Genomic DNA, 21,558 nt, shown 5'->3' on the forward strand with positions numbered 1-21,558 from the left:
CAGAGCAGAGACAGTCAGAGCAGATTCAGTCAGTGCAGAGCCCATCAGAGCAGTCAGTCAGTGCAGAGTCAGTCAGAACAGAGTCAATCAGTGCAGAGTCCGTCAGAGCAGTCAGTCAGAACAGAGTCAGTCAGAGCAGAGTCCGTCAGAGTAGAGTCAGTCAGAGCAGAGTCAGTCAGAACAGAGTCAGTCAGAACAGAGTCAATCAGTGCAGAGTCAGTCAGTGCAGTCAGTCAGAGCAGAGTCAGTCAGAACAGAGTTAGTCAGAACAGAGTCAATCAGTGCAGTCAGTCAGAGCAGAGTCAGTCAGAGCAGAGTCAGTCAGAACAGAGTTAGTCAGAACAGAGTCAATCAGTGCAGAGTCAGTCAGTGCAGAGTCAGTCAGTGCAGTCAGTCAGAGCAGAGTCAGTCAGAGCAGAGTCAGTCAGAGCAGAGTCAGTCAGAACAGAGTCAGTCAGAGCAGAGTACGTCAGAGTAGAGTCCGTCAGAGCAGAGTCAGTCAGAACAGAGTCAATCAGTGCAGAGTCAGTCAGTGCAGTTAGTCAGAGCAGGGACAGTCAAAGCAGCTTATTCAGAATAGAGTAATTCAGATCAGCTTCGTCAGAGCACAGACAGTCGGAGCAGATTCAGTCAGTGCAGAGCCCATCAGAGCAGTCAGTCAGTGCAGAGTCAGTCAGAACAGAGTCAATCAGTGCAGAGTCCGTCAGAGCAGAGTCAGTCAGAACAGAGTCAGTCAGAGCAGAGTCCGTCAGAGTAGAGTCATTCAGAGCAGAGTCAGTGAGAACAGAGTCAGTCAGAACAGAGTCAATCAGTGCAGAGTCCGTCAGAGCAGAGTCAGTCAGAACAGAGGCAGTCAGAGCAGAGACCGTCAGAGTAGAGTCAGTCAGAGCAGAGTCAGTCAGAACAGAGTCAATCAGTGCAGAGTCAGTCAGTGCAGTCAGTCAGAGCAGAGTCAGTCAAAGCAGATTCAGTCAGTGCAGAGTCAATCAGTGCAGAGTCAGTCAGTGCAGTCAGTCAGAGCAGAGTCAGTCAAAGCAGATTCAGTCAGTGCAGAGTCAATCAGAACAGAGTCAATCAGAGCAGAAAGTCAGCACAGAGCAGAGTCAGTCAGAGCAGAGTCAGTCAGAACAGAGTCAATCAGAGCAGAAAGTGAGCGCAGAGTCAGTCAGTGCAGAGTCAGTCAGAGCAGCTTATTCAGAATAGAGTAATTCAGATCAGCTTCGTCAGAGCAGAGACAGCCAGAGCAGATTCAGTCAGAACAGAGTCAATCAGAGCAGAAAGTCAGGGCAGAGCCAGTCACTGCAGAGTCAATCAGTGCAGAGTCAGTCAGTGCAGTCAGTCAGAGCAGAGTCAATCAGAGCAGAGTCAGTCAGTGCAGAGTCAGTCAGTGCAGTCAATCAGAGCAGAGTCAGTCAGTGCAGTCAGTCAGAGCAGGGACAGTCAGAGCAGAGTCAGTCAGAACAGAGTCAGTCAGAACAGAGTCAGTCAGAGCAGAGTACGTCAGAGTAGAGTCCGTCAGAGCAGAGTCAGTCAGAACAGAGTCAGTCAGAACAGAGTCAATCAGTGCAGAGTCAGTCAGTGCAGTCAGTCAGAGCAGGGACAGTCAAAGCAGATTCAGTCAGTGCAGAGTCAATCAGTGTAGAGTCAGTCAGTGCAGTCAGTCAGAGCAGAGTCAGTCAGAGCAGCTTATTCAGAATAGAGTAATTCAGATCAGCTTCGTCAGAGCAGAGACAGTCAGAGCAGATTCAGTCAGTGCAGAGCCCATCAGAGCAGTCAGTCAGTGCAGAGTCAGTCAGTGCAGTCAGTCAGAGCAGAGTCAGTCAGAGCAGAGTCAGTCAGAGCAGAGTCAGTCAGAACAGAGTCAGTCAGAGCAGAGTACGTCAGAGTAGAGTCCGTCAGAGCAGAGTCAGTCAGAACAGAGTGAATCAGTGCAGAGTCAGTCAGTGCAGTCAGTCAGAGCAGGGACAGTCAAAGCAGATTCAGTCAGTGCAGAGTCAATCAGTGCAGAGTCAGTCAGTGCAGTCAGTCAGAGCAGAGTCAGTCAGAGCAGCTTATTCAGAATAGAGTAATTCAGATCAGCTTCGTCAGAGCAGAGACAGTCAGAGCAGATTCAGTCAGTGCAGAGCCCATCAGAGCAGTCAGTCAGTGCAGAGTCAGTCAGAACAGAGTCAATCAGTGCAGAGTCCGTCAGAGCAGTCAGTCAGAACAGAGTCAGTCAGAGCAGAGTCCGTCAGAGTAGAGTCAGTCAGAGCAGAGTCAGTCAGAACAGAGTCAGTCAGAACAGAGTCAATCAGTGCAGAGTCAGTCAGTGCAGTCAGTCAGAGCAGAGTCAGTCAGAACAGAGTTAGTCAGAACAGAGTCAATCAGTGCAGTCAGTCAGAGCAGAGTCAGTCAGAGCAGAGTCAGTCAGAAGAGAGTTAGTCAGAACAGAGTCAATCAGTGCAGAGTCAGTCAGTGCAGAGTCAGTCAGTGCAGTCAGTCAGAGCAGAGTCAGTCAGAGCAGAGTCAGTCAGAGCAGAGTCAGTCAGAACAGAGTCAGTCAGAGCAGAGTACGTCAGAGTAGAGTCCGTCAGAGCAGAGTCAGTCAGAACAGAGTCAATCAGTGCAGAGTCAGTCAGTGCAGTTAGTCAGAGCAGGGACAGTCAAAGCAGCTTATTCAGAATAGAGTAATTCAGATCAGCTTCGTCAGAGCAGAGACAGTCGGAGCAGATTCAGTCAGTGCAGAGCCCATCAGAGCAGTCAGTCAGTGCAGAGTCAGTCAGAACAGAGTCAATCAGTGCAGAGTCCGTCAGAGCAGAGTCAGTCAGAACAGAGTCAGTCAGAGCAGAGTCCGTCAGAGTAGAGTCAGTCAGAGCAGAGTCAGTGAGAACAGAGTCAGTCAGAACAGAGTCAATCAGTGCAGAGTCCGTCAGAGCAGAGTCAGTCAGAACAGAGGCAGTCAGAGCAGAGACCGTCAGAGTAGAGTCAGTCAGAGCAGAGTCAGTCAGAACAGAGTCAATCAGTGCAGAGTCAGTCAGTGCAGTCAGTCAGAGCAGAGTCAGTCAAAGCAGATTTAGTCAGTGCAGAGTCAATCAGTGCAGAGTCAGTCAGTGCAGTCAGTCAGAGCAGAGTCAGTCAAAGCAGATTCAGTCAGTGCAGAGTCAATCAGAACAGAGTCAATCAGAGCAGAAAGTCAGCACAGAGCAGAGTCAGTCAGAGCAGAGTCAGTCAGAACAGAGTCAATCAGAGCAGAAAGTGAGCGCAGAGTCAGTCAGTGCAGAGTCAGTCAGAGCAGCTTATTCAGAATAGAGTAATTCAGATCAGCTTCGTCAGAGCAGAGACAGCCAGAGCAGATTCAGTCAGAACAGAGTCAATCAGAGCAGAAAGTCAGGGCAGAGCCAGTCACTGCAGAGTCAATCAGTGCAGAGTCAGTCAGTGCAGTCAGTCAGAGCAGAGTCAATCAGAGCAGAGTCAGTCAGTGCAGAGTCAGTCAGTGCAGTCAATCAGAGCAGAGTCAGTCAGTGCAGTCAGTCAGAGCAGGGACAGTCAGAGCAGAGTCAGTCAGAACAGAGTCAGTCAGAACAGAGTCAGTCAGAGCAGAGTACGTCAGAGTAGAGTCCGTCAGAGCAGAGTCAGTCAGAACAGAGTCAGTCAGAACAGAGTCAATCAGTGCAGAGTCAGTCAGTGCAATCAGTCAGAGCAGGGACAGTCAAAGCAGATTCAGTCAGTGCAGAGTCAATCAGTGCAGAGTCAGTCAGTGCAGTCAGTCAGAGCAGAGTCAGTCAGAGCAGCTTATTCAGAATAGAGTAATTCAGATCAGCTTAGTCAGAGGAGAGACAGTCAGAGCAGATTCAGTCAGTGCAGAGCCCATCAGAGCAGTCAGTCAGTGCAGAGTCAGTCAGTGCAGTCAGTCAGAGCAGAGTCAGTCAGAGCAGAGTCAGTCAGAGCAGAGTCAGTCAGAACAGAGTCAGTCAGAGCAGAGTACGTCAGAGTAGAGTCCGTCAGAGCAGAGTCAGTCAGAACAGAGTGAATCAGTGCAGAGTCAGTCAGTGCAGTCAGTCAGAGCAGGGACAGTCAAAGCAGATTCAGTCAGTGCAGAGTCAATCAGTGCAGAGTCAGTCAGTGCAGTCAGTCAGAGCAGAGTCAGTCAGAGCAGCTTATTCAGAATAGAGTAATTCAGATCAGCTTCGTTAGAGCAGAGACAGTCAGAGCAGTTTCAGTCAGTGCAGAGCCCATCAGAGCAGTCAGTCAGTGCAGAGTCAGTCAGAACAGAGTCAATCAGTGCAGAGTCCGTCAGAGCAGTCAGTCAGAACAGAGTCAGTCAGAGCAGAGTCCGTCAGAGTAGAGTCAGTCAGAGCAGAGTCAGTCAGAACAGAGTCAGTCAGAACAGAGTCAATCAGTGCAGAGTCAGTCAGTGCAGTCAGTCAGAGCAGAGTCAGTCAAAGCAGATTCAGTCAGTGCAGATTCAATCAGTGCAGAGTCAGTCAGTGCAGTCAGTCAGAGCAGAGTCAGTCAGAACAGAGTTAGTCAGAACAGAGTCTATCAGTGCAGTCAGTCAGAGCAGAGTCAGTCAGAGCAGAGTCAGTCAGAACAGAGTTAGTCAGAACAGAGTCAATCAGTGCAGAGTCAGTCAGTGCAGAGTCAGTCAGTGCAGTCAGTCAGAGCAGAGTCAGTCAGAGCAGAGTCAGTCAGAGCAGAGTCAGTCAGAACAGAGTCTGTCAGAGCAGAGTACATCAGAGTAGAGTCCGTCAGAGCAGAGTCAGTCAGAACAGAGTCAATCAGTGCAGAGTCAGTCAGTGCAGTTAGTCAGAGCAGGGACAGTCAAAGCAGCTTATTCAGAATAGAGTAATTCAGATCAGCTTCGTCAGAGCAGAGACAGTCGGTGCAGATTCAGTCAGTGCAGAGCCCATCAGAGCAGTCAGTCAGTGCAGAGTCAGTCAGAACAGAGTCAATCAGTGCAGAGTCCGTCAGAGCAGTGTCAGTCAGAACAGAGTCAGTCAGAGCAGAGTCCGTCAGAGTAGAGTCAGTCAGAGCAGAGTCAGTCAGAACAGAGTCAGTCAGAACAGAGTCAATCAGTGCAGAGTCCGTCAGAGCAGAGTCAGTCAGAACAGAGGCAGTCATAGCAGAGACCGTCAGAGTAGAGTCAGTCAGAGCAGAGTCAGTCAGAACAGAGTCAATCAGTGCAGAGTCAGTCAGTGCAGTCAGTCAGAGCAGAGTCAGTCAAAGCAGATTCAGTCAGTGCAGAGTCAATCAGTGCAGAGTCAGTCAGTGCAGTCAGTCAGAGCAGAGTCAGTCAAAGCAGATTCAGTCAGTGCAGAGTCAATCAGAACAGAGTCAATCAGAGCAGAAAGTCAGCACAGAGCAGAGTCAGTCAGAGCAGAGTCAGTCAGAACAGAGTCAATCAGAGCAGAAAGTCAGCGCAGAGTCAGTCAGTGCAGAGTCAGTCAGAGCAGCTTATTCAGAATAGAGTAATTCAGATCAGCTTCGTCAGAGCAGAGACAGCCAGAGCAGATTCAGTCAGAACAGTCAATCAGAGCAGAAAGTCAGGGCAGAGCCAGTCACTGCAGAGTCAATCAGTGCAGAGTCAGTCAGTGCAGACAGTCAGAGCAGAGTCAGTCAGAGCAGCTTATTCAGAATAGAGAAATTCAGATCAGCTTCGTCAGAGCAGAGTCAGTCAGAGCAGAGTCAGTCAAAGCAGATTCAGTCAGTGCAGAGTCAATCAGTGCTGAGTCAGTCAGTGCAGTCAGTCAGAGCAGAGTCAGTCAGTGCAGAGTCAGTCAGTGCAGTCAATCAGAGCAGAGTCAGTCAGAGTAGAGTCAGTCAGAGCAGAGTCAGTCAGAACAGAGTCAATCAGAGCAGAACGTCAGCACAGAGTCAGTCAGTGCAGAGTCAGTCAGAGTAGAGTCAGTCAGAGCAGATTCAGTCAGAACAGAGTCAATCAGAGCAGAACGTCAGCACAGAGTCAGTCAGTGCAGAGTCAGTCAGAGCAGCTTATTCAGAATAGAGTAAGTCAGATCAGCTTCGTCAGAGCAGAGTCAGTCAGAGCAGAGTCAGTCAGTGCAGAGTCAGTCAGAGCAGCTTATTCAGAATAGAGTAATTCAGATCAGCTTCGTCAGAGCAGAGACAGCCAGAGCAGATTCAGTCAGAACAGAGTCAATCAGAGCAGAAAGTCAGGGCAGAGCCAGTCACTGCAGAGTCAATCAGTGCAGAGTCAGTCAGTGCAGACAGTCAGAGCAGAGTCAGTCAGAGCATCTTATTCAGAATAGAGAAATTCAGATCAGCTTCGTCAGAGCAGAGTCAGTCAGAGCAGAGTCAGTCAAAGCAGATTCAGTCAGTGCAGAGTCAATCAGAACAGAGTCAATCAGTGCAGAGTCAATCAGTGCAGAGTCAGTCAGTGCAGACAGTCAGAGCAGAGTCAGTCAGAGCATCTTATTCAGAATAGAGAAATTCAGATCAGCTTCGTCAGAGCAGAGACAGTCAGAGCAGATTCAGTCAGTGCAGAGCCCATCAGAGCAGTCAGTCAGTGCAGAGTCAGTCAGAACAGAGTCAATCAGTGCAGAGTCCGTCAGAGCAGAGTCAGTCAGAACAGAGTCAGTCAGAGCAGAGTCCGTCAGAGTAGAGTCAGTCAGAGCAGAGTCAGTCAGAACAGAGTTAGTCAGAACAGAGTCAATCAGTGCAGTCAGTCAGAGCAGAGTCAGTCAGAGCAGAGTCAGTCAGAACAGAGTCAGTCAGAAGAGAGTCAGTCAGAGCAGAGTACGTCAGAGTAGAGTCCGTCAGAGCAGAGTCAGTCAGAACAGAGTCAGTCAGAACAGAGTCAATCAGTGCAGAGTCAGTCAGTGCAGTCAGTCAGAGCAGGGACAGTCAAAGCAGATTCAGTCAGTGCAGAGTCAATCAGTGCAGAGTCAGTCAGTGCAGTCAGTCAGAGCAGAGTCAGTCAGAGCAGCTTATTCAGAATAGAGTAATTCAGATCAGCTTCGTCAGAGCAGAGACAGTCAGAGCAGAGTCAGTCAGTGCAGAGTCAGTCAGTGCAGTCAGTCAGAGCAGAGTCAGTCAAAGCAGAGTCAGTCAGAGCAGAGTACGTCAGAGTAGAGTCCGTCAGAGCAGAGTCAGTCAGAACAGAGTCAGTCAGAACAGAGTCAATCAGTGCAGAGTCAGTCAGTGCAGTCAGTCAGAGCAGGGACAGTCAAAGCAGATTCAGTCAGTGCAGAGTCAATCAGTGCAGAGTCAGTCAGTGCAGTCAGTCAGAGCAGAGTCAGTCAGAGCAGCTTATTCAGAATAGAGTAATTCAGATCAGCTTCGTCAGAGCAGAGACAGTCAGAGCAGATTCAGTCAGTGCAGAGGCCATCAGAGCAGTCAGTCAGTGCAGAGTCAGTCAGTGCAGTCAGTCAGAGCAGAGTCAGTCAGAGCAGAGTCAGTCAGAGCAGAGTCAGTCAGAACAGAGTCAGTCAGAGCAGAGTACGTCAGAGTAGAGTCCGTCAGAGCAGAGTCAGTCAGAACAGAGTGAATCAGTGCAGAGTCAGTCAGTGCAGTCAGTCAGAGCAGGGACAGTCAAAGCAGATTCAGTCAGTGCAGAGTCAATCAGTGCAGAGTCAGTCAGTGCAGTCAGTCAGAGCAGAGTCAGTCAGAGCAGCTTATTCAGAATAGAGTAATTCAGATCAGCTTCGTCAGAGCAGAGACAGTCAGAGCAGATTCAGTCAGTGCAGAGCCCATCAGAGCAGTCAGTCAGTGCAGAGTCAGTCAGAACAGAGTCAATCAGTGCAGAGTCCGTCAGAGCAGTCAGTCAGAACAGAGTCAGTCAGAGCAGAGTCCGTCAGAGTAGAGTCAGTCAGAGCAGAGTCAGTCAGAACAGAGTCAGTCAGAACAGAGTCAATCAGTGCAGAGTCAGTCAGTGCAGTCAGTCAGAGCAGAGTCAGTCAGAACAGAGTTAGTCAGAACAGAGTCAATCAGTGCAGTCAGTCAGAGCAGAGTCAGTCAGAGCAGAGTCAGTCAGAACAGTGTTAGTCAGAACAGAGTCAATCAGTGCAGAGTCAGTCAGTGCAGAGTCAGTCAGTGCAGTCAGTCAGAGCAGAGTCAGTCAGAGCAGAGTCAGTCAGAGCAGAGTCAGTCAGAACAGAGTCAGTCAGAGCAGAGTACGTCAGAGTAGAGTCCGTCAGAGCAGAGTCAGTCAGAACAGAGTCAATCAGTGCAGAGTCAGTCAGTGCAGTTAGTCAGAGCAGGGACAGTCAAAGCAGCTTATTCAGAATAGAGTAATTCAGATCAGCTTCGTCAGAGCAGAGACAGTCGGAGCAGATTCAGTCAGTGCAGAGCCCATCAGAGCAGTCAGTCAGTGCAGAGTCAGTCAGAACAGAGTCAATCAGTGCAGAGTCCGTCAGAGCAGAGTCAGTCAGAACAGAGTCAGTCAGAGCAGAGTCCGTCAGAGTAGAGTCAGTCAGAGCAGAGTCAGTGAGAACAGAGTCAGTCAGAACAGAGTCAATCAGTGCAGAGTCCGTCAGAGCAGAGTCAGTCAGAACAGAGGCAGTCAGAGCAGAGACCGTCAGAGTAGAGTCAGTCAGAGCAGAGTCAGTCAGAACAGAGTCAATCAGTGCAGAGTCAGTCAGTGCAGTCAGTCAGAGCAGAGTCAGTCAAAGCAGATTCAGTCAGTGCAGAGTCAATCAGTGCAGAGTCAGTCAGTGCAGTCAGTCAGAGCAGAGTCAGTCAAAGCAGATTCAGTCAGTGCAGAGTCAATCAGAACAGAGTCAATCAGAGCAGAAAGTCAGCACAGAGCAGAGTCAGTCAGAGCAGAGTCAGTCAGAACAGAGTCAATCAGAGCAGAAAGTGAGCGCAGAGTCAGTCAGTGCAGAGTCAGTCAGAGCAGCTTATTCAGAATAGAGTAATTCAGATCAGCTTCGTCAGAGCAGAGACAGCCAGAGCAGATTCAGTCAGAACAGAGTCAATCAGAGCAGAAAGTCAGGGCAGAGCCAGTCACTGCAGAGTCAATCAGTGCAGAGTCAGTCAGTGCAGACAGTCAGAGCAGAGTCAGTCAGAGCAGCTTATTCAGAATAGAGAAATTCAGATCAGCTTCGTCAGAGCAGAGTCAGTCAGAACAGAGTCAGTCAAAGCAGATTCAGTCAGTGCAGTCAATCAGTGCAGAGTCAGTCAGTGCAGTCAGTCAGAGCAGAGTCAGTCAAAGCAGATTCAGTCAGTGCAGAGTCAATCAGTGCAGAGTCAGTCAGTGCAGTCAGTCAGAGCAGAGTCAGTCAGAGCAGCTTATTCAGAATAGAGTAATTCAGATCAGCTTCGTCAGAGCAGAGACAGTCAGAGCAGATTCAGTCAGTGCAGAGCCCATCAGAGCAGTCTGTCAGTGCAGAGTCAGTCAGAACAGAGTCAATCAGTGCAGAGTCCGTCAGAGCAGAGTCAGTCAGAACAGAGTCAGTCAGAGCAGAGTCCGTCAGAGTAGAGTCAGTCAGAGCAGAGTCAGTCAGAACAGAGTCAGTCAGAACAGAGTCAATCAGTGCAGAGTCCGTCAGAGCAGAGTCAGTCAGAACAGAGGCAGTCATAGCAGAGACCGTCAGAGTAGAGTCAGTCAGAGCAGAGTCAGTCAGAACAGAGTCAATCAGTGCAGAGTCAGTCAGTGCAGTCAGTCAGAGCAGAGTCAGTCAAAGCAGATTCAGTCAGTGCAGAGTCAATCAGTGCAGAGTCAGTCAGTGCAGTCAGTCAGAGCAGAGTCAGTCAAAGCAGATTCAGTCAGTGCAGAGTCAATCAGAACAGAGTCAATCAGAGCAGAAAGTCAGCACAGAGCAGAGTCAGTCAGAGCAGAGTCAGTCAGAACAGAGTCAATCAGAGCAGAAAGTCAGCGCAGAGTCAGTCAGTGCAGAGTCAGTCAGAGCAGCTTATTCAGAATAGAGTAATTCAGATCAGCTTCGTCAGAGCAGAGACAGCCAGAGCAGATTCAGTCAGAACAGTCAATCAGAGCAGAAAGTCAGGGCAGAGCCAGTCACTGCAGAGTCAATCAGTGCAGAGTCAGTCAGTGCAGACAGTCAGAGCAGAGTCAGTCAGAGCAGCTTATTCAGAATAGAGAAATTCAGATCAGCTTCGTCAGAGCAGAGTCAGTCAGAGCAGAGTCAGTCAAAGCAGATTCAGTCAGTGCAGAGTCAATCAGTGCTGAGTCAGTCAGTGCAGTCAGTCAGAGCAGAGTCAGTCAGTGCAGAGTCAGTCAGTGCAGTCAATCAGAGCAGAGTCAGTCAGAGTAGAGTCAGTCAGAGCAGAGTCAGTCAGAACAGAGTCAATCAGAGCAGAACGTCAGCACAGAGTCAGTCAGTGCAGAGTCAGTCAGAGTAGAGTCAGTCAGAGCAGATTCAGTCAGAACAGAGTCAATCAGAGCAGAACGTCAGCACAGAGTCAGTCAGTGCAGAGTCAGTCAGAGCAGCTTATTCAGAATAGAGTAAGTCAGATCAGCTTCGTCAGAGCAGAGTCAGTCAGAGCAGAGTCAGTCAGTGCAGAGTCAGTCAGAGCAGCTTATTCAGAATAGAGTAATTCAGATCAGCTTCGTCAGAGCAGAGACAGCCAGAGCAGATTCAGTCAGAACAGAGTCAATCAGAGCAGAAAGTCAGGGCAGAGCCAGTCACTGCAGAGTCAATCAGTGCAGAGTCAGTCAGTGCAGACAGTCAGAGCAGAGTCAGTCAGAGCATCTTATTCAGAATAGAGAAATTCAGATCAGCTTCGTCAGAGCAGAGTCAGTCAGAGCAGAGTCAGTCAAAGCAGATTCAGTCAGTGCAGAGTCAATCAGAACAGAGTCAATCAGTGCAGAGTCAATCAGTGCAGAGTCAGTCAGTGCAGACAGTCAGAGCAGAGTCAGTCAGAGCATCTTATTCAGAATAGAGAAATTCAGATCAGCTTCGTCAGAGCAGAGACAGTCAGAGCAGATTCAGTCAGTGCAGAGCCCATCAGAGCAGTCAGTCAGTGCAGAGTCAGTCAGAACAGAGTCAATCAGTGCAGAGTCCGTCAGAGCAGAGTCAGTCAGAACAGAGTCAGTCAGAGCAGAGTCCGTCAGAGTAGAGTCAGTCAGAGCAGAGTCAGTCAGAACAGAGTTAGTCAGAACAGAGTCAATCAGTGCAGTCAGTCAGAGCAGAGTCAGTCAGAGCAGAGTCAGTCAGAACAGAGTCAGTCAGAAGAGAGTCAGTCAGAGCAGAGTACGTCAGAGTAGAGTCCGTCAGAGCAGAGTCAGTCAGAACAGAGTCAGTCAGAACAGAGTCAATCAGTGCAGAGTCAGTCAGTGCAGTCAGTCAGAGCAGGGACAGTCAAAGCAGATTCAGTCAGTGCAGAGTCAATCAGTGCAGAGTCAGTCAGTGCAGTCAGTCAGAGCAGAGTCAGTCAGAGCAGCTTATTCAGAATAGAGTAATTCAGATCAGCTTCGTCAGAGCAGAGACAGTCAGAGCAGAGTCAGTCAGTGCAGAGTCAGTCAGTGCAGTCAGTCAGAGCAGAGTCAGTCAAAGCAGAGTCAGTCAGAGCAGAGTACGTCAGAGTAGAGTCCGTCAGAGCAGAGTCAGTCAGAACAGAGTCAGTCAGAACAGAGTCAATCAGTGCAGAGTCAGTCAGTGCAGTCAGTCAGAGCAGGGACAGTCAAAGCAGATTCAGTCAGTGCAGAGTCAATCAGTGCAGAGTCAGTCAGTGCAGTCAGTCAGAGCAGAGTCAGTCAGAGCAGCTTATTCAGAATAGAGTAATTCAGATCAGCTTCGTCAGAGCAGAGACAGTCAGAGCAGATTCAGTCAGTGCAGAGGCCATCAGAGCAGTCAGTCAGTGCAGAGTCAGTCAGTGCAGTCAGTCAGAGCAGAGTCAGTCAGAGCAGAGTCAGTCAGAGCAGAGTCAGTCAGAACAGAGTCAGTCAGAGCAGAGTACGTCAGAGTAGAGTCCGTCAGAGCAGAGTCAGTCAGAACAGAGTGAATCAGTGCAGAAAGTCAGGGCAGAGCCAGTCACTGCAGAGTCAATCAGTGCAGAGTCAGTCAGTGCAGACAGTCAGAGCAGAGTCAGTCAGAGCATCTTATTCAGAATAGAGAAATTCAGATCAGCTTCGTCAGAGCAGAGTCAGTCAGAGCAGATTCAGTCAGAACAGAGTCAATCAGAGCAGAAAGTCAGGGCAGAGCCAGTCACTGCAGAGTCAATCAGTGCAGAGTCAGTCAGTGCAGACAGTCAGAGCAGAGTCAGTCAGAGCATCTTATTCAGAATAGAGAAATTCAGATCAGCTTCGTCAGAGCAGAGTCAGTCAGAGCAGAGTCAGTCAAAGCAGATTCAGTCAGTGCAGAGTCAATCAGAACAGAGTCAATCAGTGCAGAGTCAATCAGTGCAGAGTCAGTCAGTGCAGACAGTCAGAGCAGAGTCAGTCAGAGCATCTTATTCAGAATAGAGAAATTCAGATCAGCTTCGTCAGAGCAGAGACAGTCAGAGCAGATTCAGTCAGTGCAGAGCCCATCAGAGCAGTCAGTCAGTGCAGAGTCAGTCAGAACAGAGTCAATCAGTGCAGAGTCCGTCAGAGCAGAGTCAGTCAGAACAGAGTCAGTCAGAGCAGAGTCCGTCAGAGTAGAGTCAGTCAGAGCAGAGTCAGTCAGAACAGAGTTAGTCAGAACAGAGTCAATCAGTGCAGTCAGTCAGAGCAGAGTCAGTCAGAGCAGAGTCAGTCAGAACAGAGTCAGTCAGAAGAGAGTCAGTCAGAGCAGAGTACGTCAGAGTAGAGTCCGTCAGAGCAGAGTCAGTCAGAACAGAGTCAGTCAGAACAGAGTCAATCAGTGCAGAGTCAGTCAGTGCAGTCAGTCAGAGCAGGGACAGTCAAAGCAGATTCAGTCAGTGCAGAGTCAATCAGTGCAGAGTCAGTCAGTGCAGTCAGTCAGAGCAGAGTCAGTCAGAGCAGCTTATTCAGAATAGAGTAATTCAGATCAGCTTCGTCAGAGCAGAGACAGTCAGAGCAGAGTCAGTCAGTGCAGAGTCAGTCAGTGCAGTCAGTCAGAGCAGAGTCAGTCAAAGCAGAGTCAGTCAGAGCAGAGTACGTCAGAGTAGAGTCCGTCAGAGCAGAGTCAGTCAGAACAGAGTCAGTCAGAACAGAGTCAATCAGTGCAGAGTCAGTCAGTGCAGTCAGTCAGAGCAGGGACAGTCAAAGCAGATTCAGTCAGTGCAGAGTCAATCAGTGCAGAGTCAGTCAGTGCAGTCAGTCAGAGCAGAGTCAGTCAGAGCAGCTTATTCAGAATAGAGTAATTCAGATCAGCTTCGTCAGAGCAGAGACAGTCAGAGCAGATTCAGTCAGTGCAGAGGCCATCAGAGCAGTCAGTCAGTGCAGAGTCAGTCAGTGCAGTCAGTCAGAGCAGAGTCAGTCAGAGCAGAGTCAGTCAGAGCAGAGTCAGTCAGAACAGAGTCAGTCAGAGCAGAGTACGTCAGAGTAGAGTCCGTCAGAGCAGAGTCAGTCAGAACAGAGTGAATCAGTGCAGAGTCAGTCAGTGCAGTCAGTCAGAGCAGGGACAGTCAAAGCAGATTCAGTCAGTGCAGAGTCAATCAGTGCAGAGTCAGTCAGTGCAGTCAGTCAGAGCAGAGTCAGTCAGAGCAGCTTATTCAGAATAGAGTAATTCAGATCAGCTTCGTCAGAGCAGAGACAGTCAGAGCAGATTCAGTCAGTGCAGAGCCCATCAGAGCAGTCAGTCAGTGCAGAGTCAGTCAGAACAGAGTCAATCAGTGCAGAGTCCGTCAGAGCAGTCAGTCAGAACAGAGTCAGTCAGAGCAGAGTCCGTCAGAGTAGAGTCAGTCAGAGCAGAGTCAGTCAGAACAGAGTCAGTCAGAACAGAGTCAATCAGTGCAGAGTCAGTCAGTGCAGTCAGTCAGAGCAGAGTCAGTCAGAACAGAGTTAGTCAGAACAGAGTCAATCAGTGCAGTCAGTCAGAGCAGAGTCAGTCAGAGCAGAGTCAGTCAGAACAGAGTTAGTCAGAACAGAGTCAATCAGTGCAGAGTCAGTCAGTGCAGAGTCAGTCAGTGCAGTCAGTCAGAGCAGAGTCAGTCAGAGCAGAGTCAGTCAGAGCAGAGTCAGTCAGAACAGAGTCAGTCAGAGCAGAGTACGTCAGAGTAGAGTCCGTCAGAGCAGAGTCAGTCAGAACAGAGTCAATCAGTGCAGAGTCAGTCAGTGCAGTTAGTCAGAGCAGGGACAGTCAAAGCAGCTTATTCAGAATAGAGTAATTCAGATCAGCTTCGTCAGAGCAGAGACAGTCGGAGCAGATTCAGTCAGTGCAGAGCCCATCAGAGCAGTCAGTCAGTGCAGAGTCAGTCAGAACAGAGTCAATCAGTGCAGAGTCCGTCAGAGCAGAGTCAGTCAGAACAGAGTCAGTCAGAGCAGAGTCCGTCAGAGTAGAGTCAGTCAGAGCAGAGTCAGTGAGAACAGAGTCAGTCAGAACAGAGTCAATCAGTGCAGAGTCCGTCAGAGCAGAGTCAGTCAGAACAGAGGCAGTCAGAGCAGAGACCGTCAGAGTAGAGTCAGTCAGAGCAGAGTCAGTCAGAACAGAGTCAATCAGTGCAGAGTCAGTCAGTGCAGTCAGTCAGAGCAGAGTCAGTCAAAGCAGATTCAGTCAGTGCAGAGTCAATCAGTGCAGAGTCAGTCAGTGCAGTCAGTCAGAGCAGAGTCAGTCAAAGCAGATTCAGTCAGTGCAGAGTCAATCAGAACAGAGTCAATCAGAGCAGAAAGTCAGCACAGAGCAGAGTCAGTCAGAGCAGAGTCAGTCAGAACAGAGTCAATCAGAGCAGAAAGTGAGCGCAGAGTCAGTCAGTGCAGAGTCAGTCAGAGCAGCTTATTCAGAATAGAGTAATTCAGATCAGCTTCGTCAGAGCAGAGACAGCCAGAGCAGATTCAGTCAGAACAGAGTCAATCAGAGCAGAAAGTCAGGGCAGAGCCAGTCACTGCAGAGTCAATCAGTGCAGAGTCAGTCAGTGCAGACAGTCAGAGCAGAGTCAGTCAGAGCAGCTTATTCAGAATAGAGAAATTCAGATCAGCTTCGTCAGAGCAGAGTCAGTCAGAACAGAGTCAGTCAAAGCAGATTCAGTCAGTGCAGTCAATCAGTGCAGAGTCAGTCAGTGCAGTCAGTCAGAGCAGAGTCAGTCAAAGCAGATTCAGTCAGTGCAGAGTCAATCAGTGCAGAGTCAGTCAGTGCAGTCAGTCAGAGCAGAGTCAGTCAGAGCAGCTTATTCAGAATAGAGTAATTCAGATCAGCTTCGTCAGAGCAGAGACAGTCAGAGCAGATTCAGTCAGTGCAGAGCCCATCAGAGCAGTCTGTCAGTGCAGAGTCAGTCAGAACAGAGTCAATCAGTGCAGAGTCCGTCAGAGCAGAGTCAGTCAGAACAGAGTCAGTCAGAGCAGAGTCCGTCAGAGTAGAGTCAGTCAGAGCAGAGTCAGTCAGAACAGAGTTAGTCAGAACAGAGTCAATCAGTGCAGTCAGTCAGAGCAGAGTCAGTCAGAGCAGAGTCAGTCAGAACAGAGTCAGTCAGAAGAGAGTCAGTCAGAGCAGAGTACGTCAGAGTAGAGTCCGTCAGAGCAGAGTCAGTCAGAACAGAGTCAGTCAGAACAGAGTCAATCAGTGCAGAGTCAGTCAGTGCAGTCAGTCAGAGCAGGGACAGTCAAAGCAGATTCAGTCAGTGCAGAGTCAATCAGTGCAGAGTCAGTCAGTGCAGTCAGTCAGAGCAGAGTCAGTCAGAGCAGCTTATTCAGAATAGAGTAATTCAGATCAGCTTCGTCAGAGCAGAGACAGTCAGAGCAGAGTCAGTCAGTGCAGAGTCAGTCAGTGCAGTCAGTCAGAGCAGAGTCAGTCAGAGCAGAGTCAGTCAGAACAGAGTCAGTCAGAACAGAGTCAGTCAGAGCAGAGTACGTCAGAGTAGAGTCCGTCAGAGCAGAGTCAGTCAGAACAGAGTCAGTCAGAACAGAGTCAATCAGTGCAGAGTCAGTCAGTGCAGTCAGTCAGAGCAGGGACAGTCAAAGCAGATTCAGTCAGTGCAGAGTCAATCAGTGCAGAGTCAGTCAGTGCAGTCAGTCAGAGCAGAGTCAGTCAGAGCAGCTTATTCAGAATAGAGTAATTCAGATCAGCTTCGTCAGAGCAGAGACAGTCAGAGCAGATTCAGTCAGTGCAGAGCCCATCAGAGCAGTCAGTCAGTGCAGAGTCAGTCAGTGCAGTCAGTCAGAGCAGAGTCAGTCAGAGCAGAGTCAGTCAGAGCAGAGTCAGTCAGAACAGAGTCAGTCAGAGCAGAGTACGTCAGAGTAGAGTCCGTCAGAGCAGAGTCAGTCAGAACAGAGTCAATCAGTGCAGAGTCAGTCAGTGCAGTCAGTCAGAGCAGGGACAGTCAAAGCAGATTCAGTCAGTGCAGAGTCAATCAGTGCAGAGTCAGTCAGTGCAGTCAGTCAGAGCAGAGTCAGTCAGAACAGCTTATTCAGAGTAGAGTAATTCAGATCAGCTTCGTCAGAGCAGAGACAGTCAGAGCAGATTCAGTCAGTGCAGAGCCCATCAGAGCAGTCAGTCAGTGCAGAGTCAGTCAGAACAGAGTCAATCAGTGCAGAGTCCGTCAGAGCAGTCAGTCAGAACAGAGTCAGTCAGAGCAGAGTCCGTCAGAGTAGAGTCAGTCAGAGCAGAGTCAGTCAGAACAGAGTCAGTCAGAACAGAGTCAATCAGTGCAGAGTCAGTCAGTGCAGTCAGTCAGAGCAGAGTCAGTCAAAGCAGATTCAGTCAGTGCAGATTCAATCAGTGCAGAGTCAGTCAGTGCAGTCAGTCAGAGCAGAGTCAGTCAGAACAGAGTTAGTCAGAACAGAGTCAATCAGTGCAGTCAGTCAGAGCAGAGTCAGTCAGAGCAGAGTCAGTCAGAACAGAGTTAGTCAGAACAGAGTCAATCAGTGCAGAGTCAGTCAGTGCAGAGTCAGTCAGTGCAGTCAGTCAGAGCAGAGTCAGTCAGAGCAGAGTCAGTCAGAGCAGAGTCAGTCAGAACAGAGTCAGTCAGAGCAGAGTACGTCAGAGTAGAGTCCGTCAGAGCAGAGTCAGTCAGAACAGAGTCAATCAGTGCAGAGTCAGTCAGTGCAGTTAGTCAGAGCAGGGACAGTCAAAGCAGCTTATTCAGAATAGAGTAATTCAGATCAGCTTCGTCAGAGCAGAGACAGTCGGAGCAGATTCAGTCAGTGCAGAGCCCATCAGAGCAGTCAGTCAGTGCAGAGTCAGTCAGAACAGAGTCAATCAGTGCAGAGTCCGTCAGAGCAGAGTCAGTCAGAACAGAGTCAATCAGTGCAGAGTCCGTCAGAGCAGAGTCAGTCAGAACAGAGTCAGTCAGAGCAGAGTCCGTCAGAGTAGAGTCAGTCAGAGCAGAGTCAGTGAGAACAGAGTCAGTCAGAACAGAGTCAATCAGTGCAGAGTCCGTCAGAGCAGAGTCAGTCAGAACAGAGGCAGTCAGAGCAGAGACCGTCAGAGTAGAGTCAGTCAGAGCAGAGTCAGTCAGAACAGAGTCAATCAGTGCAGAGTCAGTCAGTGCAGTCAGTCAGAGCAGAGTCAGTCAAAGCAGATTCAGTCAGTGCAGAGTCAATCAGTGCAGAGTCAGTCAGTGCAGTCAGTCAGAGCAGAGTCAGTCAAAGCAGATTCAGTCAGTGCAGAGTCAATCAGAACAGAGTCAATCAGAGTAGAAAGTCAGCACAGAGCAGAGTCAGTCAGAGCAGAGTCAGTCAGAACAGAGTCAATCAGTGCAGAGTCAGTCAGAGCAGAGTCAGTCAGAACAGAGTCAGTCAGAGCAGAGTCCGTCAGAGTAGAGTCAGTCAGAGCAGAGTCAGTGAGAACAGAGTCAGTCAGAACAGAGTCAATCAGTGCAGAGTCCGTCAGAGCAGAGTCAGTCAGAACAGAGGCAGTCAGAGCAGAGACCGTCAGAGTAGAGTCAGTCAGAGCAGAGTCAGTCAGAACAGAGTCAATCAGTGCAGAGTCAGTCAGTGCAGTCAGTCAGAGCAGAGTCAGTCAAAGCAGATTCAGTCAGTGCAGAGTCAATCAGTGCAGAGTCAGTCAGTGCAGTCAGTCAGAGCAGAGTCAGTCAAAGCAGATTCAGTCAGTGCAGAGTCAATCAGAACAGAGTCAATCAGAGCAGAAAGTCAGCACAGAGCAGAGTCAGTCAGAGCAGAGTCAGTCAGAACAGAGTCAATCAGAGCAGAAAGTGAGCGCAGAGTCAGTCAGTGCAGAGTCAGTCAGAGCAGCTTATTCAGAATAGAGTAATTCAGATCAGCTTCGTCAGAGCAGAGACAGCCAGAGCAGATTCAGTCAGAACAGAGTCAATCAGAGCAGAAAGTCAGGGCAGAGCCAGTCACTGCAGAGTCAATCAGTGCAGAGTCAGTCAGTGCAGACAGTCAGAGCAGAGTCAGTCAGAGCAGCTTATTCAGAATAGAGAAATTCAGATCAGCTTCGTCAGAGCAGAGTCAGTCAGAACAGAGTCAGTCAAAGCAGATTCAGTCAGTGCAGTCAATCAGTGCAGAGTCAGTCAGTGCAGTCAGTCAGAGCAGAGTCAGTCAAAGCAGATTCAGTCAGTGCAGAGTCAATCAGTGCAGAGTCAGTCAGTGCAGTCAGTCAGAGCAGAGTCAGTCAGAGCAGCTTATTCAGAATAGAGTAATTCAGATCAGCTTCGTCAGAGCAGAGACAGTCAGAGCAGATTCAGTCAGTGCAGAGCCCATCAGAGCAGTCAGTCAGTGCAGAGTCAGTCAGAACAGAGTCAATCAGTGCAGAGTCCGTCAGAGCAGAGTCAGTCAGAACAGAGTCAGTCAGAGCAGAGTCCGTCAGAGTAGAGTCAGTCAGAGCAGAGTCAGTCAGAACAGAGTTAGTCAGAACAGAGTCAATCAGTGCAGTCAGTCAGAGCAGAGTCAGTCAGAGCAGAGTCATTCAGAACAGAGTCAGTCAGAAGAGAGTCAGTCAGAGCAGAGTACGTCAGAGTAGAGTCCGTCAGAGCAGAGTCAGTCAGAACAGAGTCAGTCAGAACAGAGTCAATCAGTGCAGAGTCAGTCAGTGCAGTCAGTCAGAGCAGGGACAGTCAAAGCAGATTCAGTCAGTGCAGAGTCAATCAGTGCAGAGTCAGTCAGTGCAGTCAGTCAGAGCAGAGTCAGTCAGAGCAGCTTATTCAGAATAGAGTAATTCAGATCAGCTTCGTCAGAGCAGAGACAGTCAGAGTAGAGTCAGTCAGTGCAGAGTCAGTCAGTGCAGTCAGTCAGAGCAGAGTCAGTCAGAGCAGAGTCAGTCAGAACAGAGTCAGTCAGAACAGAGTCAGTCAGAGCAGAGTACGTCAGAGTAGAGTCCGTCAGAGCAGAGTCAGTCAGAACAGAGTCAGTCAGAACAGAGTCAATCAGTGCAGAGTCAGTCAGTGCAGTCAGTCAGAGCAGGGACAGTCAAAGCAGATTCAGTCAGTGCAGAGTCAATCAGTGCAGAGTCAGTCAGTGCAGTCAGTCAGAGCAGAGTCAGTCAGAGCAGCTTATTCAGAATAGAGTAATTCAGATCAGCTTAGTCAGAGCAGAGACAGTCAGAGCAGATTCAGTCAGTGCAGAGCCCATCAGAGCAGTCAGTCAGTGCAGAGTCAGTCAGTGCAGTCAGTCAGAGCAGAGTCAGTCAGAGCAGAGTCAGTCAGAGCAGAGTCAGTCAGAACAGAGTCAGTCAGAGCAGAGTACGTCAGAGTAGAGTCCGTCAGAGCAGAGTCAGTCAGAACAGAGTCAATCAGTGCAGAGTCAGTCAGTGCAGTCAGTCAGAGCAGGGACAGTCAAAGCAGATTCAGTCAGTGCAGAGTCAATCAGTGCAGAGTCAGTCAGTGCAGTCAGTCAGAGCAGAGTCAGTCAGAGCAGCTTATTCAGAGTAGAGTAATTCAGATCAGCTTCGTCAGAGCAGAGACAGTCAGAGCAGATTCAGTCAGTGCAGAGCCCATCAGAGCAGTCAGTCAGTGCAGAGTCAGTCAGAACAGAGTCAATCAGTGCAGAGTCCGTCAGAGCAGTCAGTCAGAACAGAGTCAGTCAGAGCAGAGTCCGTCAGAGTAGAGTCAGTCAGAGCAGAGAGAGTCAGAACAGAGTCAGTCAGAACAGAGTCAATCAGTGCAGAGTCAGTCAGTGCAGTCAGTCAGAGCAGAGTCAGTCAAAGCAGATTCAGTCAGTGCAGATTCAATCAGTGCAGAGTCAGTCAGTGCAGTCAGTCAGAGCAGAGTCAGTCAGAACAGAGTTAGTCAGAACAGAGTCAATCAGTGCAGTCAGTCAGAGCAGAGTCAGTCAGAGCAGAGTCAGTCAGAACAGAGTTAGTCAGAACAGAGTCAATCAGTGCAGAGTCAGTCAGTGCAGAGTCAGTCAGTGCAGTCAGTCAGAGCAGAGTCAGTCAGAGCAGAGTCAGTCAGAGCAGAGTCAGTCAGAACAGAGTCAGTCAGAGCAGAGTACGTCAGAGTAGAGTCCGTCAGAGCAGAGTCAGTCAGAACAGAGTCAATCAGTGCAGAGTCAGTCAGTGCAGTTAGTCAGAGCAGGGACAGTCAAAGCAGCTTATTCAGAATAGAGTAATTCAGATCAGCTTCGTCAGAGCAGAGACAGTCGGAGCAGATTCAGTCAGTGCAGAGCCCATCAGAGCAGTCAGTCAGTGCAGAGTCAGTCAGAACAGAGTCAATCAGTGCAGAGTCCGTCAGAGCAGAGTCAGTCAGAACAGAGTCAGTCAGAGCAGAGTCCGTTAGAGTAGAGTCAGTCAGAGCAGAGTCAGTCAGTACAGAGTCAGTCAGAACAGAGTCAATCAGTGTAGAGTCCGTCAGAGCAGAGTCAGTCAGAACAGAGGCAGTCAGAGCAGAGACCATCAGAGTAGAGTCAGTCAGAGCAGATTCAGTCAGTGCAGAGTCAATCAGTGCAGAGTCAGTCAGTGCAGTCAGTCAGAGCAGAGTCAGTCAAAGCAGATTCAGTCAGTGCAGAGTCAATCAGAACAGAGTCAATCAGAGCAGAAAGTCAGCACAGAGCAGAGTCAGTCAGAGCAGAGTCAGTCAGAACAGAGTCAATCAGAGCAGAAAGTCAGCGCAGAGTCAGTCAGTGCAGAGTCAGTCAGAGCAGCTTATTCAGAATAGAGTAATTCAGATCAGCTTCGTCAGAGCAGAGACAGCCAGAGCAGATTCAGTCAGAACAGAGTCAATCAGAGCAGAAAGTCAGGGCAGAGCCAGTCACTGCAGAGTCAATCAGTGCAGAGTCAGTCAGTGCAGACAGTCAGAGCAGAGTCAGTCAGAGCAGCTTATTCAGAATAGAGAATTTCAGATCAGCTTCGTCAGAGCAGAGTCAGTCAGAGCAGAGTCAGTCAAAGCAGATTCAGTCAGTGCAGAGTCAATCAGTGCAGAGTTAGTCAGTGCAGTCAGTCAGAGCAGAGTCAATCAGAGCAGAGTCAGTCAGTGCAGTCAGTCAGAGCAGGGACAGTCAGAACAAAGTCAGTCAGAGCAGAAAGTCAGTGCAGAGTCAATCAGTGCAGAGTCAGTCGGTGCAGAGTCAGTCAGTGCAGAGTCAGTCAGTGCAGTCAATCAGAGCAGAGTCAGTCAGAGTAGAGTCAGTCAGAGCAGAGTCAGTCAGAACAGAGTCAGTCAGAACAGAGT

Source organism: Hemitrygon akajei, chromosome 11 (genome assembly GCF_048418815.1).
Source record: "Hemitrygon akajei chromosome 11, sHemAka1.3, whole genome shotgun sequence".
Taxonomy (NCBI): domain Eukaryota; kingdom Metazoa; phylum Chordata; class Chondrichthyes; order Myliobatiformes; family Dasyatidae; genus Hemitrygon; species Hemitrygon akajei.